This window comes from Mesoplodon densirostris, chromosome X (genome assembly GCF_025265405.1).
Source record: "Mesoplodon densirostris isolate mMesDen1 chromosome X, mMesDen1 primary haplotype, whole genome shotgun sequence".
Classification (NCBI taxonomy): domain Eukaryota; kingdom Metazoa; phylum Chordata; class Mammalia; order Artiodactyla; family Ziphiidae; genus Mesoplodon; species Mesoplodon densirostris.
Window position 1 is genome coordinate 133,881,041 of NC_082681.1, and position 24,165 is coordinate 133,905,205.

Genomic DNA, 24,165 nt, shown 5'->3' on the forward strand with positions numbered 1-24,165 from the left:
TAGCTCTTGTTTTGATTCCATTCAAACCAAGTGTTTGAGTAGGTATTTCTTTCACCCTGGAGAGCTTGTTGTTTGAATACGTGCCTTCTCAAGTGATGGAAGAGGTTTAAGAGAGAAAAATTAATTGCACTTCATACAGCATGCTGAGAAGGGGAGTTACGGAGATACACTTTTAGTCCTCACCTCTCTCTTATTCTACCTTCCTCTTGCATTTTAGTTACAAGTAAAAAATGAAGTTTCACGTGGGGAGTCAGGGTTATGGAATCTGCACATATGAAATATCCGCGTATCCAAAAATGTGTATTTTGTGCATGCTATTTAATTAGCAGTGGGTTAGCTGCTGCAGGTAAATTCCCCGTATAAATATACGTGGTTCCTATCTTGGACGTTCCAGACACAACCTTAACTCAAAATGGGTTATAAACCTAATGGGAGAGCTAAATTATAAAACTCTCAGAAGACAGCATGAATATTTCTTCATGACCTTGGGTTCGGCAATGATGTCTTAGATAAGACACTAAAAGCACAAGTGACAAAAGAATAGGGGCTTCCCTGGTGGCGCAGTGGTTGAGAGTCTGCCTGCCGATGCAGGGGACACGGGTTCGTGCCCGGTCTGGGAAGATCCCACATGCCGTGGAGCGGCTGGGCCCGTGAGCCATGGCGTTGAGCCTGTGCATCCGGAGCCTGTGCTCTGCAACGGGAGAGGCCACAACAGTGAGAGGCCCACATACTGCAAAAAAATAAATAAATAAATAAATAAATAAATAAATAAAAGCACAAGTAACAAAAGAATAAAGAGAAGAATTGGAATTCATCAAAATTTAAAACGTTTGCTCTTTAAGAGACACCATCACGGGGCTTCCCTGGTGGCACAGTTGTTAAGAATCTGCCTGCCAATGCAGGGGACAGAGGTTCGAGCCCTGGTCCGGGAAGATCCCACATGCCACGGAGCAGCTAAGCCGGTGTGCCACAACTACTGAGCCTGCGCTCTAGAGCCCGTGCTCCACAACAAGAGAAGCCACTGCAATGAGAAGCCCGCGCACCGCAGTGAAGAGTAGCCCCCGCCCGCCGCAACTAGAGAAAGCCTGCGCACAGCAACGAAGACCCAGTGCAGCCAAAAATAAATAAATAAACAAATAAATAAGAGACACCATCAAGAAAGTGAAAAGACAACTTAAGAACTCAGAGGAAAATATTGCAAAGTCGTGTATGCAATAAGGGGCTTTATTCAGGGCATATAAATAACTCCATAACAAAAGAGTAAATAACCAAGTTAAAAGTGCAAAGGAACTTAACAGGTATTCCTCCAAAAAAGATATATGAAGGGCTAATATGCACATTATAAAAAAAATGTTTGACTTTATCAGCCTTCACACAGATGCAAATCAAAAGCATAATGAGATACCACATCACATCCACCAGGATGGCTACAATGAAAACCAAAGACAATAACAAATGTTGATGACGATGTGGAGAAATTAAAACCCTCGTGTTTCAGTGCGGAATGTAAAATGGTGCAGCTGATTTGATAAAACAGGCTGGCAGTTTTTCTAAGTGTTAAACCTAGAGTTAATCTCTGATCCAGTGATTCCACTCTTAGGTATCTAACTAGGAGACATGAAAACATTTATCCATGTAAAAACTTGCACGTGAATTGCGAATGTTTCACAGCAGCCATTGTTCACAATGACCAAATCGAAGTGGAAAGAATCCAAATATCCATCAACTTATGAATGCATAGACAAATAGGGTATATCCATACAATGGAATATTGTTCAGCTATAAAAGGGAATGAGGTACTGATACACGCTACACCATGGGTGAATTCTGACAAAAATCCCAGTCACTGAAAAACATATATGACAAGGGGCACAAGGGGAGTTATTGTTCAGTGGGTACAGCGTTTCAGCTTTGCCAGTTGAAAAAGTTTTGGAGATAGATGGGGGGATAGTTGCACAACAGTGTAAATGTCCCTAAAGCCAATTAGCTGTTCACTTGAAAATGGTCAGCGTGGTGAATTTTATATTATGTGGATTTTATCACAATTTTAAAAATATATAGTATGATTCCATTTATATGAAGTTCCCAGAAAAGACACATCTATAGAGATGGAATGTAGGTTGGTGATAGGCTAGCAATACCTAGAAAAGACAAATGTTTAGAGACAGAATGTAGTTTGGTAACTCCATGTGTATGAAATACCCAGAAAAGACAAATCTACAGTCAGAATGTAGTCTGGTGGTTGGCTGGGACTGAGGACAGGATGAGGTGGAGGGGATGAGGAATATTTTTGCAGTGAAATTAGAGTGTGGTGATAGTGGCACCAGCCTGTAAACACACTAAAAGCCACTGTAAATGTACACGTAAAATTGGTGAAATAAAGGGTGTGGAGGTTTTACAGCCCAATAAGGCTGTTAAGGAGCCACGGTGCTATCTGTATGGATTAAGCCATAATTATCTGTCATTATCATGTTGGCTTGGTAGTTCATAACCGGCAACTCTTTTATCCAGGAGAGCCTTTAGCACCACCACTGTGAGGGAGAGGAAGAAGAAGAATGGTCATGATATGGGACTGGACCAGTGACGGAAAACAAAATAGGTATGGGCCAGGTTGTGAAATGTTCAAGGGGCTGAAAGGCCACGTGAGTTTACTTAGGGCCAGGGCAAGAGGCACCTAAAACAAAACAAAACAGAATTTAAAAAACCCAAAACAGGGCCTCCCTGGTGGCGCAAGTGGTTGAGAGTCCGCCTGCCGATGCAGGGGATACGGGTTCGTGCCCCGGTCTGGGAGGATCCCATATGCCGCGGAGCGGCTGGGCCCGTGAGCCATGGCCGCTGAGCCTGCGCGTCCGGAGCCTGCGCGTCCGGAGCCTGTGCTCCGCAACGGGGGAGGCCACAACAGTGAGAGGCCCGCATACCGCAAAAAAAAAAAAAAAAAAAAAAAAAACCAAAACAAAAAGCACAAAACAGGAATACAAGAGACCTGAACGTGCACACCTTGTCTCAAGTACCTGAGGTGAATTCTGCTGATTTCCAAATTATACATCATCCTCGTGCACATCCTCGAGGACGGCTTCAATTTCACATCATCCCAGTACACCCACCACCTTCCAGCTCATCCACTGATCTTCCTTGTTCTCTGGGCACCATGGAGCGTGGAGGGGGGCAGGTCCTGCTTCTCCACGATGGCAGCCGAGGGGCAGAGGTCCCTGCAATGCAGACTGAAACCTTTCACAGAAAACATTCTTTTCTACACAAACACATCAGAGTGGTCATGAAAAGCCAGCGCTGGCCATGTACCCTGCTTTCTGGCCTGCCAGGGGTCCTGCCATCCTCTCAGCGTGGGGGCCAGGGGATCTGTTCCCTGGACAGACCAGGTGTCTGAAGACACATGGGGAGGGGCGCCCATCAGCTGTGCAGACTTGTCCTGCTCATTCTTTCCTTTGATGATGGACATAGTCCAGGGCTGGGTGCTGGGCCAGTCTAGTGCCAGAACACACAGGAAAACTCCTAAAGTGCAGAGGCCACCATGGTGAGTTTGGGACCGTGCACTGAAAATGGCATCCTCATTAGTGCAGGGGGCAATCATCTGTAGCTCAATAAGGGGAAGTTTTCAAATAGAGCTACCATATGATCCAGCAATCCCACTCCTGGGCTTAGATCTGGAGAAAACTCTAATTCAAAAGGACACATGCACCCCTGTGTTCATAGCAGCACTATTTACAATAGCCAAGACATGGAAGCAACCTAAGTGTCTATCAACAGATGAATGGATAAAGAAGATGTGGTACATGTATACAATGGAATGTTACTCAACCATAAAAAAGAACAAAATAATGCCATTTGCAGCAACATGGATGGACCTAGAGATGATCATACTCAGTGAAGTAAGTTAGACAGAGAAAGACAAATACCATATGATATCACTTCTATGTGGAATCTAATAAAAAATGGAAATAATGAACTAATTTACAAAACAGAAACAGACTCAGGGATCTCGAAATCAAACTCACGGTTACCAGAGGGGAAAGGTGTGTGTGGGAGGGGTAAATTAGGATTTGGGGATTAACAGATACACACTACTATATATATAAAATAGATAAACACTAAGGACCTACCATATAGCACAGGGAACTGTAATCAATATTTTGTAATAACCTATAGTAGAAAAGACCCTGAAGAGAACACTGATATATGCATATGTATAACTAAATCGCTGTGCTGTACACCTGAAACTAATACAACATTGTAAATCAGCTACACGTCAATAAACCATAAATGAGTATTTTTAAACAAAGAATGGGAATTTCTTAGTAGAGGTATGAATTCTTGGCCACTGTTCCAGCTTCTCAAATACTCTAAATGGCGTTTTCAAAAAAAATTTAGACTTCACTCCTGAAACACTAGTAGAATCCCTGACTTTCCTTCATTTACAGACTCGTTTATCTCTCAGTATGAACAACAATGGAAATCTCCACGAGACTGTAATGGAAGCCACTTTGTGCTCTATTTTAAACGAACTAAGAAGTAATGACTATCCTATAGGTTATGTTTTACTAGTCCTTTCCGTACGGGAAGACGGTCCCACGGACACTGCATCAAGATGGCAGAGGAGGTACCCTCAGTGCAAAATCCACCTGCCTCTGTTCCACTGAGTCAGTCTCCAAGATTCAGAGAGGCGTGAAAAGACTACTTGTGACCCCTGAAATAATTAACTATAGCACTTTACCTCAGGATGCTTGGAGCAAAGTTGCCCAGGACTACAGATCCTACAAACAGCTTGTCTCCCAGCCCCATGCTCCATTTGGTGTGTCTCCCTGGTCCATACTTACTGATCCATCCTTCTCTTACTTTGAGGAGTTTGATGTTCTCCTTAGCCAAAACCAAACAGTTGTAAGTATGTGGAGTCCAGGTGATAATGACTGATAATTGTGGCTTTTCACAAAGATTTTGAGCCTTGGGGTGTAGCTTGAGTTAGGCAGTGGAGTTGTTGAGTATGGGTTTAAATACTGGCTCCAAAACTTGTTAACCACAGACACAATGTGATCCTTAATCTCTTTAAACCTTAAAATCACATAAAAATGTAGACAATGAGTTGCTGTGTGTGTGTGTGTCCAGATGACTGTGAGCCCTCAATGACCTTACATACAATAACTGCCGCCATACCTGTTGATAGGTGCCCAGTGAATATTACTTCCATTCTTCTTCTGTTTATTATAAATGTTGACTCACATGGCTGATTTAGGTGTTGTTCTGAGTTCACTAGAATGATACTTCTGGTCAGAGGAGCCTTTCATGGTGTCCCAGAAACCATCCTATCTATCCGTCTTTGTTGGAGGTCAGCGTTAGTGATCAGCAACTATTCAAATCTCAGAAGCCACGTTGGGTGTAGCAATATCTACTGCAAGTTCTTTACCTTTATACCTCTCATTTGACAGTTGTTCAGCATGATTGTAATTCCTCTTCTGATCCTGAAAAGCTTCTCTGGTTAAACGTGGACACATCATTATCTTTGCTAAAATGTTCTTAGCAACTTATTGATAATGAGTTTTGTTGTTGTCATACAGTAGGGTCTTCCACTCTCAAATACAGTTTTGAAGTCCTATGACATTTTTCATTTTAGAATTGGATTTAGCAGATGATGATGCATTTTGCTACACCCAGGGGGACAAAAAAAATCCCACAAAAGAAAATTCTGCGTTTTGGGTTACACTTGATTATTTGAAGGCTATTTGCATAATAACAGGATTTTGTTTGTGAAGAGTTCAGTGTGCCTGCTGTTTATTCCCCACTTGAAGTTATAATCCTGTTTGTGACATCGCAGTCATCTCCACGGCAACCAACTGTGATTCAGCAAATTGAGGGTTATGATGGCGATCCAGTGAGAACAAACAGGTGGTACAGGTGGAGGAGATAAACTTTCCGAAAATAAAGATTTTTTTTAAAAATTTCAGAACTTACTTTAAAATATAAGGATATCCTTCTGAAAATATCCATTTCATCAAGGTTCTCATCAACCGTAAGCTGCATGCTCACTAGGCTCACAGAGAAGGGCTAACCTGAATGGCAGTAACTAACCTACCGAGACAGGTAACAACTGCATCTTTGACTTGTCACGATTTTGCTCATAAAAATTAATAAGTGGTGGCAGTGAGTCTTTATGTTTCCCCAAACTGGCATTTCTCTCTCAAGCTGTTGTAAGCTTACAAAAGGGGATGGTCTCTAGACTTCTCTGAAGGTTAGAGATTATTTAAATCTATATTTAGCTCATTTTCTAATCACAGTGAACTGGTGAGTGCCTTCCCCAAAGTCATCTGCTTGGAAATAACATGGCCCTGATTTTCATTTCGATCTTGTGAGTCTGCATTGATTGTCTCTCCAGCACCCCCGTGGCAGCTATTAAATGGGCAATAGAAAGCACAGGTATCAAAAGGTGAGTCTATGTTTTCAGACTCTTCCTTCTAATAAAAGTTTGGTTCTGAAAAGTGGTTCGATTTTTTTTCTGGTTTTATTTAATGTGTTGACCAGAGACTTGGGTTTGGGAAAACAAATCTTCCCATGTCCAGAGTTTTGAGACACATTCTCATTCAGCGTTCTGAAGAAGTGAATCCAGGTGATAAAATGGTGAGCCAGTGTCACCGATGGTCATTGACATTCTATACAACACACACAGTCACATGCATCCAACACAGCTTAATGCCCTCACTGGGAACACTCACAAGCCAAGATCAGTCGTCACGTCACATTCATAGGAATTCGGGTCCATCGGTTATGTCTCCAAGCTTGCCATATGAACCAAAAGATCAACACACGGCCACACTCATTTATCAGAATGCTTTCATCGCTTTCATAATGCTTCGTGGCAGGCTGTCGGACAAAGCATAGGGAATTCCAGCAACATTTACAGTGGTTTTTAGGGGCTGAATTGTGTCCCGCCCCCCTCCCAATTTGTATGTTGAAGACCTAGCCCCCAGGACCTCCGAATGTGACTGATTTGGAGATGGGGTCTTTAAAGAGGGAACTAAAGGTACAATGAGGTCACTAGGGTGGGTCCTGATCCCACAGGACTAGTGTCCTTATAAGAAGAGGAGATCAGGACACAGACACACACAGAGGGACGACCACGTGAGGACACAGGGAGGAGACGGCCGTCTACACGCCCAGGAGAGAGGCCTCGGGAGGAACCAGCCCTGTCCACACCTGGATCTCAGATTCCAGCCTCCAGGATTGGGAGGAATACATGTCTTCTGGGTTTAAGGCGCCTCGTCTGTGGTGCTTTGTTATGGCAGCCCCAGCAAACACATACAGTGGGGGCTTCCCTGGTGGCGCAGTGGTTGAGAGTCCGCCTGCCGATGCAGGGGACACGGGTTCGTGCCCCGGTCCGGGAAGATCCCACATGCCACGGAGCGGCTGGGCCCGTGAGCCATGGCCGCTGAGCCTGCGCGTCCGGAGCCTGTGCTCCACAACGGGGGAGGCCACAACAGTGAGAGGCCCACGTACCGCAAAAAAAAAAAAAAAAAAAAAACACGTACAGTGGTCAATATTGTTTTGGGGGCATGATCTCCATAAGACTCTTTTTGTTTGCTTTTCTCCGTCCCATATGTGGATATTTTACATGGTGAAAAGTGGTGATGTCCCATGTTGTGGCCAGAGGGTTTGTGGAATGGTGCGAGGAGAGGGCAGGGCAGGTTAGAGGAAGTCTTTCTGATTCCATGACGAATCTTCAGCCGCTAGAATTCATGCCAAGGTGTTCCAGTTGTCTTCTGCAATACGCTTGTGATCTGAACTCATAGTCTGACTGCCTTCTCTTGGGAAATCGGCAGCAGGCCATCCTACAATTGTCTCAGCAAAGACCACCTGGAAGTTCAATTTTCAGCTACGAAAGAGGACACCAGGAGCTCTGCCTAGATCCTGAAAAACATTTAAAGTTGACTCCATGTATAAGCTGTCTTGTCTCTTCAAGAAAATTTTATTATTCCGGTGTGATGTCTTGGAGGACATGAGTAGGGGCAAGAATGATCCCGTGGGCCCTATAGGCCATTCTGAACATTTTTAGGCTCCATCCTAATGTTAAAAAAAGACATACTGAAAGGATTTTGAGCAGCATAGTGGCACAATCCAAGTTTTGTTTTAAAAATGTCCCTCAGGGCTTCCCTGGTGGTGCAGTGGTTGAGAGTCCGCCTGCCGATGCAGGGGACACAGGTTCATGCCCTGGTCCGGGAAGATCCCACATGCTGCGGAGCGGCTGGGCCCGTGAGCCATGGCTGCTGAGCCTGCCTGTCTGGAGCTTGTGCTCCGTGATGGGAGAGGCCACAGCAGTGAGAGGCCCGTGTACCGCAAAAAAAAAAAAAGAGGAAAAAAAAAAAAAGTCCCTCCGACTTCCTTGAAAACAGTGGATTAGGAACAAGCAAAGGGGGATTAGACCTACCAAGTTAAGGGTTTTCTGCAACAGTACAGGTAGGAGACAGTGGATTGAAATTGGGGATCTGCAGTAGAAATTAAGAACACGAACGAAGTTGAAAAAAGGACACACACACAAACCTATGTACACACACAGTATTTGGATATTTGAATCCAAGGAGCCTGCTGATTCTGCATGAGAAGTGATGCAGGAGGGGAGGAACGCCGGTGAGGAGACCGATCACCTCCATCCTGAACATGACGGAGTTTTCGGTGCCTACAAGACACACGTGCCACGTGTTCGGTTGTCAGGGCTGGTTCTCTGAATTCTGAGTTGAAGGCAAATGGTTGGAACCTGCCCGTTAGGTGATAATCACGGGTCTGAGTTGGGGAGAGAGGGAAGGCTGAGAACAGGATGTGGCTGAGATGAAGGAAGGGGTCCGGTTTATAAGTACTGGGAAGAATTACGTGAACATCTCGTGTCCGAGGAAAGGAAGTAAAACTTGGGGACCTGGGTATCCACCAGGCTGGCATGCAAACAGATCAGCTGGTAGCCTTTTAAGGATGTTTATACTTCTTTAATAGCTTTCAGTATAATCATGATGCTTAGAAATGGGTACCATAAAGTACCTACAGAGTTATTGTGTGTGACAGATAACATTACAGTTCCAAGTGGCCTGTGCTTTATCCTTCTTTGTCTCTATAACTACATAACCAAATAGCATTATTAGATAAAATTGTTATATTACTTTTCAGACTAGAAAATAAAAAACCATACACCTTCCTCAAATCTGATAGACAACCACTAAGTTAGTGGTGGAAAATCCTTGCATAGCTTTGATGAATCCAGCACAGCGGAGGTGTGATTCTGCGTAAAGTTATGAGGATGGATTGGGAAAACCCTCCAAAGTTCCTTCCAAGCCTAGGACTTTAAGAATTTAGGTCGTTATAGGTTCGACACTAAAGTAGGTCAGGTACGAGCAATCATAGCACTATTTTGGTTTCTGATGGACTGAAGGTGTGGGGTACAGAAAGATTTCTTTTTTACCAGTTATCGTCCTGGGTAACTTAGAGTATAATAGATTTTCTAGTGTGTCCCTGGAAGGTGGAAGCCTTTGATGAAATATGAGAAAAGTCCATTCTTATCAATGTGCTTTGCAGAGGTGCAAAAGTCAAGATGGATTGGTTCAATCTAGCAAGTAATTGGGAATACTATAGAGATAGATAGATAGATAGATATAGATATATAGATATATAGATATGGAATACAGTATATATATTGTATATATATTAGGAATACAGTATATTGCATTGGGTATACAGTATATATAGTGTATATATATTAGGAATACAGTATATTGCATTGGGTATACAGTATATATATTGCATATATATTAGGAATACAGTATATTGCATTGGGTATACAGTATATATATTGCATATATATTAGGAATACAGTATATATATTGTATATTTACATACACAATTGTCACCCCTTATCCACAGGGGACACATTCCAAGACCCCCAGTGGAGGCCTGAAACCACTGGTAGTATCAAACCCTATATGTATTATGTTTTTTTCCTGTATGTACCTATCTACAATAAAGTTAAATTTATAAATCAGGCACTATAAGAGAATATTCAAATTGCCAGCATCACTACTCTTGTGCTTTGGAGCCATTATGAAGTAAAATAAGCAAAATTACCCTACTTGGAAAGACACAAAGGAAGCTTCTGGGTGGCTCGTTAACCCTCTAGCTCTTGAAAAGCACTTCTCTAGACACCCCAATACTTATCTTTAATGTAGCAGAGTCCACCTTAAAAAATTATACTACTTTCAGAAGTATGCACAAACTCCATAAGGACCTTACAGGAGAATAATTGCACGGAATACCTCCCTGCCCATTACATTCTCATTATTTTGCAATCCACTTCTACATAGCCTATACATCTAACAAAACATTCTTGTCATTTTTGTTTTAAACAGTGAATGGTTATAAAAAGACACTTGAACAACATGGATACTTTAAAGAAAGCTATTTTACATTTATCCAGATATTTACACTTTCACTTTCTATTCTTTTCGCATAACTGGGCTCTTATTTGGTATTTTTTCCTTCTTGCTGCAGATGTTTTATTTTTGTATTTTTTAGTATGTCTTGTGGAGTGGGTCTACATTTTCATTGTACCTGAAAATGTCTTTATACCACTTTCAATTTTGAAGGATATTTTCACGGGGTCTGTAATTCTAAGTTGACACTATTCTTTCATCACCTTGAAGATATCTTTCCATTGCTTCTGGCCTCTGTTTCTTCTGGTGAAAAGTCAGCCGTAATTCAGAATGTCACGCGCTCGTGTATGATGCGTCTGTTTGTTCCCCAGCTGCTTTGGAGATTCCCTCTGCATCTTTGATGTTCAGGGTTGTCTAGGAAATTGTCAGGTGTCGCTTCCTTTGTGTTTCTCCTGTTTGTGGTTTGCTGAACACCACCCATCTATGCGTCAACATCGTTCATCGATTCTGGAAAGTTCCCAGTGATTATCTCTTCGAATCCTCCTTCCGCCCCCATTCTTGTCCTTTCACTTCTGACTCCAATAGAAAGTCTGAAAACTGAAATGCAAAGAGAAGAGAGACTGGGGAAGCAGAGAAGAGACCTTCTGAGGTCTGTGGGACAATACACGAGCTTCCCTGTGACTCACGTCACTGTTGACTTCAGAAGTTTTGAGGACAGCATTGGGACTTCATCTTCAGTCAGGCTTGGGATCTGGCCCTGGTCAGGCGTCAGAAATATCTCTGTGCTTTTCCGTGGAGTCCCCAGTTCTTTTAACCGTGAGATCGGTCTCTCCAGTTACCACCAGGATGCTATTCGGGGTGTCTGTTTGCTCTGTGTCTCACATTGGAGAAGTCCCCCCACCCTGTGACATTGCCTTTGTCTTTGGAGGGCTGCTGTCTAATACCCTGTGAAGCCCAGGCATGCCTGAGTACACTTTGCATCAGATCCACTTCCCTGATCCCTACCTTCTGAAAGAGACTGCCTTGAACCTGGGCGAGAACTCATGGTATTGATCTCCTCTCTCTTCCCACCTCACCCACATGGGGCAGACTATCTCTTTCCTCTGCAGAGATTCTTGGGAAACACTTAGCAGGTGGTCGAAGTATGTACTGAGACTAGGACTCCCTCATGTTTCCCATCAAACACGCTTTAAAACTGTACTCCTCTTTGCTCCTTACCCTCACCTACAGCCGGGTCCTCCCACCCTGACCACTTCCACAAAGATCAAAGCCGACAAGAGTCTTGTCTTTCCTGGAAGGAGCTTGCTAGTTTTTGGAATTTAGTTTCTTGTGTTCCTCTGTGTCCTGAGCTTTTCACGAATCTTTTTTTATAATAAAAAATGATGATTTTTTTGAAAAGTATGTTTCAAACATATGTTTTGATTATGAGGATGAGAGCGCTGTTTTGTCTTAAAATGGAAGTAGGCATCGTAACAATTATATTTAATTCTGGTGTTTAATTAGGGGGAAATGAATTTTATTGTTCCCTAAGTAGCCCACCCAGATATTCATTACTTTGCACCAGGTTGTCTAAAACACGCGTTCCTTTTTTGTGTGTTTCTTCTTGTGCCTCTTACTTTTATCAATCAGTCTCTCTGTGGCTGTTCTAATATCACACTGTTTAAATAATTGCAGATTTACACGCGGGATAATTCGTTCTCCCTCTCCTATCCTCCACTGCTCTTCTTCCCAAAATTGCCAGGACGCTTTTGTACATTTATTCTTCCAGATGATCAGAAGAATAATTTTGTGACCCGAAAAACAAACCAAAAAATTCGATGGTGATGTTCATTAGCTTTGTGTCAAACATACATTCATTTTGGAAAAAAAAAAAAATAGCACGTACCAAGGGGGAAAGGGGAAATGGGATGAACTGGGCTTGACATATATACACCACTGATACTATGTATAAAATAGGTAACTCATGAGAACCTACTGTAGAGCATAGGGAACTCTACTCAATGCTCTGTGGTGACCTAAATGGGAAGGAAATCCAAAAAAAGAGGATATATATGTATACGTACAGCTGATTCACTTTGCTGTACAGTAGAAACTAACACAACATTGTAAAGCAACTATACTCCAATAAAAATTAATTTAAAAAATAACATGTAAACACTATTGAATAATCTCATTCAGAAACATACTGCATTTCTTCATTTATTTTGGCCTGTTTCTCTACACCCTCCATTACACTTTGTATTTTTCTTCATAAAGAATTTAGTTTTGGGCTTCCCTGGTGGCGCAGTGGTTGAGAATCCGCCTGCCGATGCAGGGGATACAGGTTCGTGCCCGGTCCGGGAAGATCCCACATGCCGCGGAGCGGCTGGGCCCGTGAGCCGTGGCTGCTGAGCCTGCGTGTCCGGAGCCTGTGCTCCGCAATGGGAGAGGCCACAGCAGTGAGAGGCCCATGTACCGCAAAAAAAAAAAAAAAAATTAGTTTTGAAAAAAAGAACAGTGGAGAACAGAGAAAGTTATTATGTGAAGAGTCAGTTGGACACATCTATATGCCTAAGGCAGCCTTGGTGAAAAAGACTCAGTCTCCCATCTGTGTTAACTGCTTCCTCTCTCCTGTTTAACCTTATGGTACCATGGACACTTCTGCTTTGCTTTTCACCTTCTCACTCCAATCCCAGGCCCCGTGTGCATTTGTCTATGACCACTTTCTTCTTTTCATTGAGTAAATGAGATTTTTTTTTCTTACATTAGCATTGAATAGTGAATCCCAATGGTCCATTTTCCAGAAATAGAAAAATAGATTTTACTCCATAATACTTGAATGTTCAATATCCCGATACGCATTTTAATAGGAAAAGGGGGATGGCCTGGTAATATACAACAGTTAGAACCTTCAAGACAAATAAAGAAACATGGACGTGACTGTTAACTCCATGACCTCGAAAAATGTTGAAAGTGTGATTCTCCCTGAATTCCTTGCTGAAGATTATTGTTGTTAAGGTCTGGCACTGAAGAAGAGCTACTGTACTGTTTTGCATGCTTGAAGGGTACTATCGTGCACAAAGCAGGAGCTAAAGAATGGGAAGAAAAAAAACAGATATTACCGAAGTTCTCTGAGCTGACATCCACCTCTCAGGACTGACATAACATACACTCAAACACGGATATCAGTTAGAAACCGCTGCGAAAATGTAGTCACTAGATCTTAACTAATTAGAGGCATATTAAATCACCCAAAGTTGTAGGTGTGACCCAGCATCAATACAGACATTTTCTCATGCTGTGTATGCCCCAGAAAGACATGTGTGTACCATAGCACACCATTTTCATAGCAAGGCTGGAGTGGGCTGGGTTCAAATACATAATCAAATTTTAGAGGAAGTGAAATCATTTTTAAGTGCCTGCTGTATACACAGAGAATTAATACCCACATTGTAGTAGAATATATATCGATGTTTTCAAGGGGAGAATATATTTTTGTTTTCAATGCAAAAGGCCCATAAGGTGTTATTAGATATGGTTAAAACAATCATCTTTTTCAAGAACTGCAAAGATGCCAGACTTAATTAGTTTCACATCACAGAGAAAAATGCTGGAGAAGGAAATTGGAGTCAGAATCCTGACATAGATTCTGAGCACATTGGGCATGTCTGAACACAAGTAGAAGCTTCTATCTAGCTGTCCAGACAGATGTTTTATAGGTAGGGAAGAGATTTATCTTATGGAAATGGATATTTTTTCTCAGTGTTTTATTCTTCTTTAGGGTAGAACTCATTCTTTCTGCCTGTTTTCATTGCTCTTGGCTTGGCCTTTTTGTTTCTTTCTACTGCTCAGCACCTGTGAATGCCTTGAAGTTTGTTCTCTATTATTTGGTTATGTAATCAATATCATAACTATCATGAAAATACTAAACAGCTATATCTAAAGCATATCACAGAGGAGGAAACTGGCTACCCTCTTTGCTCTACAAGACTTGATTCCCTATAGGGGCCATCAGCAGACAGTTTCTGTAAAGGGCCAGTTAGTGAATATTTTAGGCTTTGAGGGCTGTAGAGCCTCTTCATAATTTCTCAGATCTACCATTGCAGGATGGAAGCAGCCACAGGCAACACATAAACAACTGGGCTTGGTTTTATGCCAATACAACTTTATTTACAAAAACACCGGCAGCCTGGATTCGGACTAGTGCCAGAGTTTAGGAACCCTGCCCTAGAGAGAAGCAAAGCCCTCCCTTCACCCTCCTCCCTCTTTTTTTTTTTTCTGGATAAGGAAATATAGACCACGTTAGAACCTACAGACTGTCTTTTGTTTCAGGGCCTGTAAAATCATAGGTGTAAAAGGCTGAGGCAAGGAGCGTGAATGATCAGATTGAGTCGGCTGTTGGACAGTAGGGCTTCCTGGTGACTGTGGCTACCGGAAGCGTGAGTGGCTGCCCACGTTGAAAGGACTCTGAGCATATACAAAGTCATGTTGCACATGCAGATGGCATGGGGGGTAAACAAGTGTGTGTGTGCGTGTGCCCACCCTCCGTCCCTGCGCTAGGCTCTAGGCTCTACCTGGAAATGAATAAACACAGGGGTGCACTAGGGTGCCTGCTGGAGTCCAGTATCCAGCAAACCTCAAGTCGGCCATGGAGCACAAACCTGAAATTGGGGACAACGCACCTGGTGAGCCTCCTCTCGGTTGCCACCTCCTTCCCGTAGCTCAGCTCTGTTGCCTCTGCCCCCACTGCTCTGTTGATTCCGCTTCTGCCTGTCTTCCTCTGCGGCCACCGTCCCTAACGAACAGGGACTTCTTCTGGTGTTCAAGATGCAAAGGACTTGACGACGCGTTTATAGGAGGCTAGGAAAATTTTGTCTGGGTGGAAAAGGAATGACTGATGAATTAAAATACTTGAAGCAACCAGAGGACAGTGGCGTTGCATGCAAAATATACAATACACTGCTCGGCACGTAATACTGATGCTTCCCCAAATGTTTCACTCCTTCTATCTTCCTCTGGACCCTCAACAACATGGCATCCGTGTCAGCCAGCGTGAGGAGGACGCCCACACACGGTTGATCAGTAGCCTCGCACAGATGCAGCTATTTTTGGTTTTCTACAGCCAGCGGACCGTCATGCGGGCATTCAGAGCCAGGCTCAAACAGCCAGAGCTTCAGCCCGGCTCCCATCTCTGTATCCTCAGCCCAGATCTGGCTTCAGGACTCTGGACCAATATCCAGCTGCCTACCACGCATGTCCTCCTCACACTCCATGTGTGTCAAAGACAGTTTGTCTTTGTCCCTGGCACTGCTTCCCTAAGGAAGGGCCAACGGAAGGATCTAACAGTTTCCTTTTGCAGCTTCTAGAGGATGCCCTCATCCCTTACCTCATGGCCCCCTTCTCCTCCTGCAAAGCCAACATCATACCATCTTCATCTCTGCCTGATTCTGACGCTCCTGCCTCATTTTTTCAAGCCGAAAGACCCCTGGGATGACTTCGGGTCACCTGGATAATCCAGGACCATCTCCTCATCTCAAGGTCTTTGCCCTGATCCCATCTGCAGAGCCCCCTTTACCATGTCAAGTGACATAGTCACAGGTTCCAGAAATTGGGACTTGGACATTTTCATCTCCCTCGCCACACCTCCCAAGCCCGGTGTTCATCCTGGCTTGTGCTGATCTTGACTATCCCTTGAGTCTGCTCTCTTCTCTCTGCTTTTATGTCTACAGCCCTGGGCTTCATCCGCAATCTCAGCTCCTCCCACCCGGATTGCCGCTGTAACTTCCTCACTCATCGTCTTTCTCCAGCGTACTTGCCACCTGGCTTTCAGTGTGTTTCTCTAAGATTCCAGTCACTCTCATCGCTCTAACGTCCATCGCTCTGCTGAGGGAAGTTCTCCCACGTGATGCCTCTGGCCTTCTGGGTCCTAACTCTGCGTCTGCCCTCTGAAGGTTGCCGGCTTCCAGCCCTACCCGCAGCCTCACCCACGCGTCTCTGCTGAGCTGTGCTGACTCACGCTTCTCTGTCATTGCGTCTGCCCTTGCTTCCGTCTGGACCACCCTTCCCACGTCCTTTCTCCACCTCCTCCTCTTTCAGCAAAACTCCCTTCCATACGGTTTGTCTTTACTAAACCGTACCAAACCGTAATTATTTAGCTGCCGCTTCTCAGCTCTTCCCCAGCATCCTGGCCACACCACGCCAGTTGTCATGATACCACATTATGATTTGTTATTTATTGGTCCCTTTCCACTTCTAGACGATCAAGTTACTCAGGGGAAGGTGGTTATATTATTGGACTTTTTTTTTTTGTTTTCTGAAAGCCCTGGAGCCTCACACAGTGCCTGGCTGGCACGTAAGAGGGAACTTACATGTCTGTGCAAAGACTAAATCCATGACGGAACGGCATGAAACTAGAAGTGAACCACTTCTAGTTTGAGACTAGAAGAAGAAAATGAGAAGAAATGAGACTAAGACTAAGCAACATGCTACTAAAGACTAAATCCTTGAAATCATCAATTAATTTAGGGTTTGAATTTTTTTTTTTTTTTTTTGGCCGTGCCGCATGGCTTGCGGGATCTTAGTTCCCCAACCAGGGATCGAACCCTGGGCCCCTGCAGTGAAAGCGCCAAGTCCTAACCACTGCACCGTACGGGAATTTCCTCATCAGTTAATTTACAAGTGCACTTCTCTCCTTGCTTCTCACCCTCACCAGGAACACAACCCATGGGGAAGGCGTGTGCTTTATTCACGTCCCTGTGTGCTTTCATCCATTTGTTCAACAACAAGTGTTGACGGAGTGACAGTGAGGGACCCGCAGTGGTGTGCGTTGTGGATTCTCTGACTGGAAATCCTCCCTCCCTTAGACTGGTGTCCAGTAGCAGACTTGTCCCGCACTCCTGGTCCTCATGTTGGACAAGGGCACCGCCACAAGTGCTCTGGCTAGGGAGGTGGGGTATTTCCTTCACTCTCTCTTGCTCAACACCAGCGTAGAATCGATCTCTTGGTACCATTCCTCCATCTCCTGAAAGCTCTTCAACCCACCCACCTCCCTCTATGACCATGACCACCGCCCCACCTAAGCCACCTTGCTCATCCTCAGGAAGACGGTCCCTAGATCCACTCGGGCTTATGGGAGAGATTCTGAAACTTGCAAAAGCCATCCTTCTGTGCTCTTGCTGTTATGCTTGAAGCACTTGTCACAATGGCCCTGTGACACTGCATGACATGGGCTTCCACTCTTGTTCCAGCTTCATTTGATGGAATACTCTCTCTTACTCCCTTGGCCCCCAGGCCTTCAATCTGGCTGTCAGCTCCCAAAGTAGCCAGGCTCTTCCTGCCTGGTGTGAGAGATAACTGGTCAGCTCGGGTGCCATAACAAAGCACCGTATGTTGAGCGGCTTCAACAATAGAAGGTGATTTTCCCACAGCTCTGCAGGTTGGAAGTCCAAGATCAACGTGCCAGATGACTTGGTTCCTGGTGAGGACCCTCTTCCTGCCTTGTAGAGGGCCACCCTTTCGCTGTGTCCTCCCACGGTGGAGGAAGAGAAGGAGAGAACTCTGGGAGACATTGATCCCATCAAACCGTGACTTCATTTAACTTTGATTACCTCCTGCAAAACCCCACGTCCAGATACAGCCACATGAGGGTGCTCACCTCGGCAACACATATACTGAAACTGCAACAATACAGAGAAGATGCGCATGGCCCCTGTGCGAGGATGACTCGCAAATTTGCGAAATTCGTGAAGCGTTCCATACTTGTACTGGATTCCGTAAGACAACCCTTGTTCCTTCGTGGGCCCTCCTCTTTGAGGCTTGCATGCTTAAGGATCCCAAACAACTAAGAAATTTAAAAAAAAGAAGACTCTCATTCATACCATTCTCAACTAAAGAATTTTATCTGTTTAGAGCATGAACTTCTCATGCTACACAGAAGCAACAGTATGGTAGTCAGTTGTGTATTTGGAAATGTCTTGGTAGCAGGGATGTTTTCACAATTTTCAGAGATTATGCATTCTTCATGAATACTTTCATACGGCTGCTTGAAAATACGCATTTCCAAACTTGCAGTATAGGTGTGAAGAATGTGAAAAACAAACAAACAAATACAGTCACACTACAGCGATATACAGTCCCATATGAATTTGGTGAGGTACAAGTCATTCATAGCATGTAGCTTAGACAGTTAGCTCACCAGATATCATGTGCTCACCTGTATTTCCTAGACCACCATGTAAGGAGGTAGCTAGCACCAGGTGACTAGTTTTGCCTGATGAGCTGTGAGCAGAGGCACACATGTCATTTGCAGGTGCAGGTGGCAAGTAGCCAGTACTGGTCCTCCTCCTCTCTCTTCCCTGCAAGGTGTTTCTGGAGGCCACATGTTCCAGATAACGTAGCTCCAGGGCACAGGGAGACCCTTTGAGTCCCATCAGACTGTGATGTAAGAAATGGAGCTTTGCTTTGGGATGACCTAAGGAGTGGGATAGAGAGGGAGGGAGGGAGGCTCAAGAGGGAGTGGATATGGGGGTATATGTATACATAGAGCTGATGCACTTTGTTGTACAGCAGAAACTAACACAACATTGCAAAGTAATTATACTCCAGTAAAGATATATATATATAAAAGAAATGGAGGTTTGTAGCAATTTGCTCCTGATATTTTATGGATTTTTTTTTTAGCAGCATAACCTAGCTTATCCTGACTAATACATGTCTCAAGGCCTTTGGCCTGCTGACGCCTCCACCCAGAATGTTCTTTGCTTCTTCTCCTCTCAGTTATTGTTTGGGTGTAAAGTCACATTCTCTAGATTTTCTCCTCTGTCCTCCCAGTCTTTCTCAGGCCACCCTGCTTTACTTCCCCAGAGCCTGCACCTTGCGGGATGCCTTCTCTCTTGTAACCATGTATCTTACTGCACCCTGTCCTCCCAGCTCCTAGCTCATTGCCTACACTTGCTTGACCCTCCATAAATGTTCACCTTCTTAGTAGCATGTGCTCAGAAAATACTGAATGGATGGATGCAGGAATGCATGAGGGGATAAAACATGGTGATTCTGTGATCTAACCACACATCTGCTCGCATCTGAGTGGGGAGATCAGAGTTTGCAGCTTCAAGTCCAGTCAGCACTTTCAAGGCCACAAAAGCCGTCCAGCTTGATTACAGGTAGACCTTTTTTTTTTTTTTTTGGCGTGTAAAAGATCTTAGTTTATTAATCCTCTCGTGCAAAGGCTGCTCACATCCCCACAGATACAGTCACGGCAGAATCTTCACTCTTCTTGGCAGCACCAACATTGGCCTTTGCAGTCCCCCTTCCTTTCTGCATTCTGTTCCTGAGTTCCTTTCGCTGTTTTCTGGATGTCTTTTTCTTCTCATCCAGGCCATGTCTTGCAGCCTGGGTTTGGGCTCATTCTTCTCCAGTAATCCAAGGCATCGTACACCATGTCAAAGCCAGTTGTCTGGCCACCATTGAAATGGGTTGTGAATCCACATACAAAGATGGCATCTGGTGTGGTCTTGTATATGCATTTTGGCTCGTTTTCCCCCCAAATTTCTGTCTTAGGTCTATTGCCTTCCCAGGGTGAAGGACGTTGATGCCCGTTTGTTTCCTCTGAAGTAGTCGGTCGGTCATGAACTTCCTGGTCCTGGAGAGTTGCTGTGTCGTTCATGATAGCGGCTGATCTTCAAGCAGCCTGGGAGGACGAGAGCACGGGGTGGCCTTTGGAGGCCTTTGGGATTCTGAAGATGGAGGCCCAAGTGAGGAGAACTAAAAGGATGCATTCCCTCTAAGCCAAGGGGAGGAACGGATGCAGCACTTCCATGATTTCTGATCCTGTAAAGAAAAGCACTCCATATGCACACAGCTTTACCGCAGTCACTATGGTTCTCAGGTTTTCTTAGGTGTCTGTTACCAGAAAGGCAGGAAAACGCCCCGCGTGTCTCACACTTCCCTCCATCACCGTGACACCTCCGTGCATGCCTGAGTGTCATTCAGTTGGCTTGAATCAATACCCGCTGAAGATGAAACCAGCCACTGTGTCACCCCGGCTCCGCAGAGATCACCCTTGGTTTCTCCTCCTCAGCCAAAATATACACTGGGTCTCTCTTTGCTTTTGTGCTGTCGCTGGCATGTCGCTGCCAGCACCACTGCTTTCTGCCCACCAGCCGCGAGATCTCGTGACGTCCTAGACACACTCCTTTGGTGTCTACCAGTGTCCCCCAAAGCGGAGCTAATCCAGCCTGAATGTGCACTCAGCACCGGAACGGCCCCCCTGGGTTTGGCTGCCAGCCCCCGAGCAGACCTTTTGTATCTGCGTCCCTTTGATGGACAGGCGCTGCGGATTCCCGGGACCCAGCTCCCAGAAAGGAACTCAGCAGGGAAGGCGGACTGCTAAGTATCCTTCCAACCTGAAGATAAAAAACACAAATGAGAAGAGAAGGAACTGGGGCAAAGCTTCTGGCAGAGCTGATACGTTTTCGTGGGAGAACAATACCCAGTTACGGGGACGCAAGACCTGGTATTTCGCCGTCGGCCTAATTAATCAGAGGAGGACCAGCCCGGGCATGGTGATGCCAGTTCCCCATCCCACTGCTGCGGGTTTTAACTTTTGTCCTGATGTCTGAGGCTGACGTGTGATCCCAGGGCTCTCGGGGCAGGCGTGTGATCCCCGGGCAGCGTCACTCTATAAATAACAGGCTGTGCTGAGAATAGCAGACTTCTTCATTCCTCCTGCCAGAGACGACCTCTCAGCTCCTTGGGGGTCAGGACAAGGTGAGAGCCACAGAAAGGTGACAGAGAGACAGAGAGGGACATCACGTAGTGGATTGAAGAGGGTCCTCTCCCAAATTTATGTCCCTGGGAATCTCAGAATGGGACCTCAGTTGGAAAGAGGGTCTTGCAGGTGTCATCAGTTAAGGGTCTTGGTTGGAAATCATCCTCGTGCCCTCAGTTCAGTGACTGGTGTCCTTATAAGAGGAAGGAAAGGGGGATTTGGGCAGAAGTATTCACAGAAGAACAAGCAAAGACAGAGGCAGAGATTGAAGCGAGGTGGCCACAAGCCAGTCAGCACCAAGGATTGTAGCAGCCACCAGAAACCAGGAAGGACCCTCCCCTAGAGCCTTCACAGGGAGTGCAGGCCTCTGGACACCTTGATTTTGCACTTCTGGCCTCCAGAACCTGGAGGGGATGCACTTCCCTTGTTTACAGACATCCAGGTGGTGGTCATGAGTTGTGGCAGTCACAGGAAACACACACAAACCCCAATGCTGGCATCTTGATGGCACCAACCCTTCTTTCCCAGGTCTTGGCGATAGGCTGCCTTCCAAACTAAAGAATTGCAAGAGCCACAGAGGCTGTTTCCTTTCTGTTGAACTTGCTTTTCCTTGAAAATCCCAAATATGGTCCGTACCCCCCATCATTGGGCTGCTGCCAGAGGCCCTTGAAATCCTTCAACCGTTGGCACAAAGACGCGGAAATAGAATCAGGGGCTGGCAAACCAGGAGGGGTGAACTGCTTCTCATTTGTTTTCTTTGCATGGGAAAGAAATCAGATGATCCCAGGCATTACCCCGGGGTGAGAGCAGATGATTAACAACACAGAGCTGAAAATAAGCTTGTTTTTCACACCACCCTCTTGTTTTTATTTTTTTTTTCTTGGTCACAGAACCATGTTGCGACAAAACCAAGTTTAATTACTTCACACCTTGCACCTCAAGGCATGTGATTACTTTGAGAAAAAAGAAAATCTAGGTCCTGCCGTGCTGCCCACCCTGGACAGGCACCATGGTTTTTACAAAGGTCCGTCGACGCTCTTAGGATCTGAGGTTATCAAGGTGCTTTTTATGGACACGTGTCCATGCCGGGGACCCGCTGAAGCTTAGTGCAGAGTGCGCTGACTGGGGAGACCGTGATTCTAAGTAGGAGCCTTTGCCACGCCAGCTTCCTCTGGGGTGAGTCAGTAATCACAGCAGGAAAGTGGGGAGGGGGATTATGGCCTCTCCTATGGGACATTCAGAGTCACACTGCCCATAACAATATAGACATAAAGTGGAGACATCTAGGAGCCTGAGAAGTTCCCTACCATTCAGGGCAACAAGTTTCTGCCAAGTGTGAATGTTAGTGGTACAACCAAGCATAAAAACAAAAAACAAAAACTTGCTTAGGGTGGCCCAGGGACCACACTCAGCTCCTGCAGTCCCTGCCCTATGAGCCCCTGGTCGTTTCTCATCATGGCTATTTCCTTTCTTCCAGGCCTGTAGGATCCTATCTTTTTGACTCTACCTTTCTTCTGATTAGGTCAGGCCTACCCAGGGTAGTTGATGGACTCAAAAGTCAACCAGTGAGGAACCTAGTCAACAGAGTGACATTCACATTGTTGATCCTCATGCTGAAACAAACAAACAGCAGCAAAACAACAACACCCTTCTGTAGGAATAAAAAGTACGGAAAGATGGAGAGAAAAGGGGTAGTGGGTGCGAGCAGACAGTCCTGAGTTTGGAGCCTACTTCTCGGCTTGTGTGCACAAGTTACCCCACCCCCTTAGCCTTGGTATTCCTTTGTATGGGGGTAGAAATCAAACCACAGTATTATAAAAATAATGTTTGTCCACAGTAGCCACACGGTGGAAGCAATCCAGGCATCCACTGACAGAAGAATGGATAAGCAAAATGCAGTATTTATAAAATTCAACCCTAAGAAGGAAATCCTGACACAGGCTACAGCATGGGTGAACCTGGAGGATATCATGCTCAGTAAAATAAGCCAGGCACAAAAAAACAAATATTGTGTGATTCGACTTCAGTGCAGTATGTAGAGGATATCATTCATAGACACAGAAAGTGGCGTGGTGGGGCCTCCCTGGTGGCGCAGTGGTTGAGAGTCCGCCTGCCGATGCAGGGGATACGGGTTCGTGCCCCGGTCTGGGAGGATCCCATATGTCGCGGAGCGGCTGGGCCCGTGAGCCATGGCCGCTGAGCCTGCGCGTCCGGAGCCTGCGCGTCCGGAGCCTGTGCTCCGCAACGGGGGAGGCCACAACAGTGAGAGGCCCGCATACCGAAAAAAAAAAAAAAAAAAAAAAAATGGCATAGAAAGTGGCGTGGTGGTTGCCAGGGCTGTGTGCAGGGGCAACGTGGTACTAGTGTTTAATGGGTATGGATTTTCAGTTTCGGGAAATGGAAACATTCTGGAGATGGACGGTGGTGATGATGCCATAGTGATGTGCACCGAAACGTACACTGAAAAATGGTTAAGATGGTCCAATTTATGTTATGTGTGTTTTTTGCCACAACTTAAAACTAATGATAATAATAGGTTAAAAAAAAAAGAGAGAGAGTGACATTCACCATATTCACAGGTCCCATGCATTCTCAAGAGGAGGGCACTTTACACCAGCAGAAAGGGATCTCGGGGTACATCTTAGACTTCAACCTCCCACACCAATAAGTGCGTTCACGAGGGCTACCCCAGTGGGCCACTGGGTCTCAGTGGGACCGCAGTTTCCCTGGGAGACTGGTAGTAGCTACCTCAGAGCCACCCTGCTCAGGGGAGAGGAAGCTGCAGTGAATATCCTCAGCCAGTGAGGGTCGTGCCTAGGGTGTCCACTCCCCTGAGTGTGCAGACCATACCAGCCCCCAGTGTAGCACGCAGCCCTACCCTTCTGGCAGAGATAGTCCCACGCAGAGGCACTCCTGTGTGAAGCTGGCAGCCCCGTCAGTACCGGCCGGGACACACGGAGTTGATTTACCGCCGGGTTACAAAAGCTCTATCGTGATCACCTGGCA

At 45.3% G+C, this 24,165-nt stretch overlaps 1 non-coding gene and 1 pseudogene across 1 annotated transcript; one reads left to right on the forward strand and one right to left on the reverse strand.

Annotated features, from left to right (window-relative positions):
* The first annotated feature begins 18,037 nt into the window (after positions 1-18,037).
* Positions 18,038-18,144, forward strand: LOC132482770 (U6 spliceosomal RNA). The gene has a single exon (XR_009530947.1). It is a non-coding gene; the product is annotated as a U6 spliceosomal RNA (small nuclear RNA).
* Positions 18,145-19,622: 1,478 nt separating this feature from the next.
* LOC132481782 (small ribosomal subunit protein eS24-like) lies at positions 19,623-20,055 on the reverse strand (annotated as a pseudogene).
* Between the last annotated feature and the right edge of the window lie 4,110 nt (positions 20,056-24,165).